Source organism: Pongo pygmaeus, chromosome 12 (genome assembly GCF_028885625.2).
Source record: "Pongo pygmaeus isolate AG05252 chromosome 12, NHGRI_mPonPyg2-v2.0_pri, whole genome shotgun sequence".
Lineage (NCBI taxonomy): Eukaryota > Metazoa > Chordata > Mammalia > Primates > Hominidae > Pongo > Pongo pygmaeus.
This window is the reverse complement of record NC_072385.2, coordinates 85,972,021-85,978,724: the sequence shown is the minus strand read 5'-3', so window position 1 is coordinate 85,978,724 and position 6,704 is coordinate 85,972,021. Positions and strand designations below refer to the sequence as shown.

The 6,704-nt window shown below is 41.4% G+C and overlaps 1 pseudogene; it reads right to left on the bottom strand.

Moving 5' to 3' along the window:
• Nucleotides 1-773: 773 nt before the first annotated feature.
• Nucleotides 774-6,438, bottom strand: LOC129030022 (ribosomal biogenesis factor-like; annotated as a pseudogene).
• Nucleotides 6,439-6,704: the final 266 nt, after the last annotated feature.

The window sequence follows — 6,704 nt, the reverse complement described above, 5'->3', positions numbered from 1 at the left end:
GTCACCCAGGCTGGAGTGGGGTGGCTCAATCTTGGCTCCCTGCAACCTCCTCCTCCCATTCTTCCACCTCACCCTCCCAAGTAGCTAATTTTTTTTTTTTTTTGGACAGAGTTTTGCTCTTGTTGCCCAGGCTGGAGTGCAATGCCTCGATCTCAGCTCACCACAACCTCTGCCTCCTGGGTTCAAGCGATTCTCCTGCCTCAGCATTCTGTGTAGCTGGGATTACAGGCATGTGCCACCACGCCCAGCTAGTTTTGTATTTTTAGTAGAGATGGGGTTTCTCCATGTTGGTCAGGCTGGTCTCAAATTCCCGACCTCAGGTGATCCACTTGCCTCGGCCTCCCAAAGTACTGGGGTTACAGGCATGAGCCGCTGTGCCTGGCCATTTTTTTTTTTGGAGGCAGAGTCTCACTCTGTCACCCAAGCAGGAATGCAGTGGTGTGTTCTCGGGTCACTGCAGCCTCCGCCTCCCAGGTTCAAGTGATTTTCATGTCTCGGCCTCCCAAGTAGCTGGGATTACAGGGTGCACCACCACTCTTGGCTAATTTTTGTATTTTTAGTAGAGACAGGGTTTCACCATGTTGGCCAGGCTGGTCTCAAACTCATGAGCTCAAGAAATCCACCCATCTTGGCCTCGCAAAATGCTGGGATTACAGGTGTGAGCCACCATGCCTGACCCAATATATATTTTATTTATTTATTTATTTATTTATTTTTTTATAAAACATTTAATTTATTGGTCTTTGTGTGGAATTAGATGCATCACCACTATATTACAACTGAGCCATTAGTTTTGTAGCTTTACCAACATTAACTGGTTTGCTTTCATGACACTGCTAAGGAATCAATTCTTTCTGTAGATGTTCAAGAGAAAGGCCTTTGGAGAAATGTGCAAGTTCCTTTTGTACATTTACAAAAGCTTTATTTACTCTGTTAGCTTTTTCATCATTCATAATGTTTATCTTCTTAAGATTAGTGGTGGTTGGGCATGGTGGCTCATGCCTGTAATCCTAGCACTTTGGGAGGCCAAGGCAGGTGGATCAACTGAGGTCAGGAGTTCAAGACCAGCCTGGCCAAACTGGTGAAACCCTATCTCTACTAAAAATACAAAAATTAGGCAGGCGTGATGGCAGGTGCCTATAATCCCAGCTACGCAGGAGGCTGAGGCAGGAGAATCGCTTGAACCTGGGAGGCAGAGGTTGCAGTGAGCCAAGATTGCGCCATTGCACTCCAGCCTGGGCGACAAGAGCGAAACTCTGTCTCAGAAAAAAAAAAAACAAAAAAAAACAAGATTAGTGGTAACTGGTTTTGCTTTGTTTTTAGCCTTAAAGTTTTTTTTGGCTGGCTATGTGAAATACATTCCTGGATTTCTGCCCTCTTAATTTGTTCTTGGCCCTTGTCAGGAATTTAATACTTGCATGTAGCTTCTTAAGCTCCAGTTGACACCATCTGTTTTTTTGGGTTTTGGTATTCTGTTTTGTTTTTTTTTTTTGAGATGGAGTCTTGCTCTGTCACCCAGGCTGGAGTGTAGTGGCACTATCTTGGCTCACTACAACCTCTGCCTCCTAGGTTCATGCAATTCTCCTGCCTCAGCCTCCCAAGTAGCTGGGATTACTGCCACACACCACCACGCCCGGCTATTTTTTGTATTTTTAGTAGAGACGGGATTTCACCATGTTAGCCACGATGGTCTCCATCTCCTGACCTTGTGATACGCCCGCCTCAGCCTCCAAAAGTGCTGGGATTACAGGCATGAGCCACCGCTCCCGGCCTGGCCCAATCTATATTTTAGAATCAGCATACAGACTCCATTTTTCTGTAAGGGACCACAGGCTTACAGGGGCTCCCTGATCAGAATCCACGCCAGTGTTCGTGATTTATCCAGAGGTAGTTCTAGTATAGGGTGAAGGAAATAAAAATATTTTACCCCAAAATCTATCTCTTTGACATATTTTGAAATGGTTGCTGCAGGGCCAGCAAACAGACGGGTCCTTGCAAAGCTATTTTTTCTGGGGAAAATTTGCATCTGTAGAGAATCTCTACTAATGCAGCCAGGTCTTCCTTTTCTAGAAATTTTCCATATCTAAGACAGAATAACTGAGTCTGACACCTTGAAAGGTCTGAAAAAAGACCTTTGCCATATGTTCATTGCAGCACTATTCACAATAGCAAAGACATGGAATCAACCCAAATGCCCATCAGTGATAGACTGGATAAAGAAAATGTGGTGCATATACACCATGGAATACTATGCAACCACAAAAAAAAAACAAGATCATGTCCTTTGCAGGGACATAGATGGAGCTGGAAGCCATTATCCTCAGCAAATTCATGCAGGAACTGAAAACCAAACACCATATGTTCTCACTTATAAGTGGGAGCTGAACAGTGAGAACACATGGACACAGGGAGGGGAACAACACACTCTGGGGTCTGTCAAGAGGTGGTGTTGGGGTAGGGAGAGCATTAGGAAAAATAGCTAATGCATGCTGAGCTGAATACCTATGTGATGGGTTGATAGGTGCAGCAAACCACCATGGCACACGTTTACCTATGTAACAAACCTGCACATCCTGCACATGCATCCTGAAACTTAAAATAAAAATAAAAATTTAAATTAAAAAAAAAAAAGGCTTTTACCATCTATCCTCTCTGAGGACTGCTACCTATGAGGCCTCATCTATATAACAAAGCTGTCTTTGCAAGCCAGGCCTCTTTCTTTCTCCCTTTCACACCATGTCTTGCTACTAAACATGATTTACCAACATAAACTGTTTGGGGCCATACTCTTAGCCTGCATTCTTTTTGTAACCTCAAGATGGTATATAAGTTTCTATATCTTATTGTTGGGTTGAGTCTTCATTCTGAAGGCTCACGTGTAAATACATTAAATAAATTTATATGTCTTTCCTCCTATTAATCAATTTGCCTCATGTCAGTAGTTTTTCAGTGAAATTTTAGGGGGCCAATGGCCATGACCCCCACAAGGGTGATGGGCAAGTGCATGATTCTAGAACCAGACTGCTCAGTCTCAAATCCTAGCTCTAATTCTTACTAAAACTTGGGAAAGTTACCTGACATCCTTGTGCCTCAATTTCCTGTTCTGTAAAATGGAGAACATGTAATACCTATTTCACAGGATCTTTGTGAAGACTGCATTAACACATGAAAAACAGAACAGAGCCTGGCATGTAGTAAGCCTTTGGTAAGTGTCAACAATTATTTGCCTTATCTTTACCTATCTCAGTTTTTCTCCTTCTCTTCATACCCCTGATAAATCTGCAACTGTTGAATGGCTGATTTTTCTTTTGAAGACACTTCTTAGGCTTTTAAGTCATTTAATAGTCAGCTTACCACATTGCCATGGCCCTCCTGGAAGATCAATATACAGATGGCCTCCAACTTATGATGGTTCAACTTACAATTTTTAGACTTTACAATAATATGAATTTGATATATATTCAGTAGAAACTGTACTTTTCCCAGGCTAGCCATATGTGGTATGATACTCTCTCAAGATCCTGGGTAGCAGCAATCACGAGGGTAAACAACTGGTACCCTACAGTGTACTGTGTTGCTAGTGTTTGGGGATATTGTGTTTTATGCTTTCACATCTCATTATGTCTGCAAAATGCCCATTTGTGTCTCCTGCCTCTGGTGAGAAGAGGAAGGCAATTACCCTTGAGATGGAACTCAAGATCTTAATTCCTCAGCATGAAAGTGGTAAGGCAGTAATGGCCATCTCAGGCAAGTTAGGACTTTCACATTCCATAATTTCCACCTTCTTAATGGAAAGACGTGCATAAGTGATGTAGTGAAATAATCAGCCTTGGTTAAATCCACTGTCATCATGAAGAAAAGAGGTGAGCTGACGGACGATATGGAAAAATTACTTGTCATGTGAATGGAAGACCAGATACAGAAGCACATGCCACTTAGCCTTCTGATGATCCAGGCTAAGGCAAGAAGACTTTTCAATACTTTAAAAGAACGTGCTGATGATCCTTTGGATATGTAAGTTTATAGCAAGTCATGGGCAGTTCCAACACTTCAAAAGTTGTCATCATTTTCATAATGCGGAGGTCAGCAATGAAGCCACAATTGCAGATACTAAATGTGCCAAAGCTTTTAAAGAAGAGCTGTGTAAGATAATTGTGAATAAGAAATACTTGTGAGGGCAAATATTTAATGTCAATGAAACAAGCTTATTCTGGAAACGTATCCTGGAGCATCCATACATTCATCAAGAGTACAGGAAGATGCCAGGATTCAAGGCATTCAAAGACCTTATAATGCTGTTTTTGGTTGGAAATGTTGCATGGTTCAAATTCTCCACTTGGAGAACCCTAGAGCATTCAAGATTGTGAATAAGCATATACTTACTTCCTTTTTATTATTGCCATAACAAGAAAGCCTGGATTATAAGGCTTGAAAACAAGTCAGCATTGTTTTCAGACTAGTTTTTGAACTGTGTTATGCTATTGACAAGAGGATATTGTAGGCAAAACAGCATCTGATTCAAGAGTCTTCTGATCTTAGACAATGTTCCAGGGCACCCACAGCATATCATCGACACGCATCCTGATGTAAAGGTTGTATATTGTCACTGAACACAATTACACTAATTCAGCCAAAGAACCAAGGTGCAATAGCTGCATTCAAAGCATCCTATTTATGCCAAACATTCACATAGGCTGTTGAAGCAGTGGAATCTGGCCAGACTCTCCAAGAGTTTTGGAAAGGTTTTAACATTCTAAATACTATCTGGAACATTGCTTCAGCTTGGGAAGAAGTCACACAGCAATGCATGAACGGCATTTGGAAGAAAGTTTAAAAGACATATGTTGAACACATTCAAAGGCTTTAACAAAAATTCTGCTGTTGATGAAATAGTAAGTAACAAGATATTAGTGCTTGGGAAACAGCTAGAATTAGACATCAATAAAGAGGATATTCATGAGCTTGTTGGCATTGAGGTTGAAGAGCTTTCTAATGAGGAACTGATCAAACTGGGGGAAGAAATAAGTGAAGAAGCTGAGGCAGAAGAAGAGGAAGTTATACCTGAGGCACCAAGAACATTCACAGCAAAGAAACTGGAGGAGGCGTTTGCTACTATCAGCAGTGGGGTATAAACCTTAGAAGAAATGGATATCAGTGGATCCATTTTCCACACAATCTTTACTGAAGATTTGTAAGAACTGACAGGGAGTTACAATATGCTCTAGCTTGCTATACAGAAATACATAATGAAAAGAAGAAACAAACTTTACAGTCAAAACTTAGTATCTTCCTGAAGAACAGGATGCCTGCTAAACCAACAATAAGTGTCCATGCCTCAGTGCCTTCTGCCAGCTATTCTCCCTCATCAGAAGAGAGAGAAATTTATCACCTTGTCACTGTAGCATCCCTATCATCCAGCAATTAATTTTAGTTCAATGCTTCAAACATTCTTCAAGCCCAATGTGCTTTCAGCTATGCACATAAATGGTGAGGACCCATACAAGCATTCTGTCTTTCACTTTCAGTACAGTATTCATAAATTACATGAGCTAGGCCAGGTGCAGTTGCTCACACCTGTAATCTCAGCACTTTGAGAGGCCGTGGTGGGCGGATCACTTGAGGCCAGGAGTTCGAGACCAGCCTGGCCAACATGGTGAAAACCTATCTCTACTACAAATACAAAAATAAGCTGGGCATAATGGTGTGTTCCTGTAATCCCAGCTACTTGGGAGGCTGAGGCAGGAGAATCGTTTGAACCTAGGAGGCAGAGGTTGCAGTGAGTCGAGATTGTGCCACTGCACTCCAGCCTGGGCAACAGAGTGAGACTCCGTCTTAACAAAAAAATAAAAAATAAAAAATTACAGGAGATATTCAACACTTTATTATAAAATAGGCTTTGCATTATGTGATATTGCCCAACTATAGGCTAATACCTGAGCACAGTTAAGGCAAGCAGGCTAAGCTATGATGTTTGGTAGTTTCGGTGAATTAAATGCATTTTTCACTTATGATGGATTTATCAGGACATAACTTCATTGTAAGTCAAGGAGCATCTGTATAGATTTTTTTTTTCACCTTAGTTATTCATTCTCAATAATTACATATTACAGAAAATCTGCTTTGTGAGTTATACAATTTGGCTGGTAGTGAAAGGTGACCAGCTGAGCTCTGATTACCGTGTCCCACACCACCACACTAAAGGCCAAGGTACCTGTATGACCCCATAATTGTCTGATGAACAAGGCCTGTGCTTCTCCTATTGGACTCATTCCATTCTTCCTCCATTAGCTTGGGATATCCCCAATGGAGGGGACTTGATCTGTCTGATTCCATCAGGGAATCCTCAATATTGGAAACTCCTTCTTTCATAGGACCAGGAGTTGTCCAAGAGTAAGGTCTCAGTGCTTCAAATCCACCACAGATTTCCCAGAGAGGCATTTCTACCTGTCCCACTGGAATGGGATCATTGAAGAGTGGGGGCTATGTCTACTCCGAGGCTGAATACTTTTTTTCTAAATACTTTAATATTTTTACCACTGTCAACATAAAACAATCAAGAGGCTCAGACTCTAATCTAAAGAGAGTTTATTCAAGCACAAAGTGTAAGGACTGCTGCCTGGGAAGCACAGATTCCAAAGAATGAAAGAAAGTCAGTGTTCTGAAGTGTAGAAGTTTGGAATTGTTTACATAGATAAAGTTTAGGG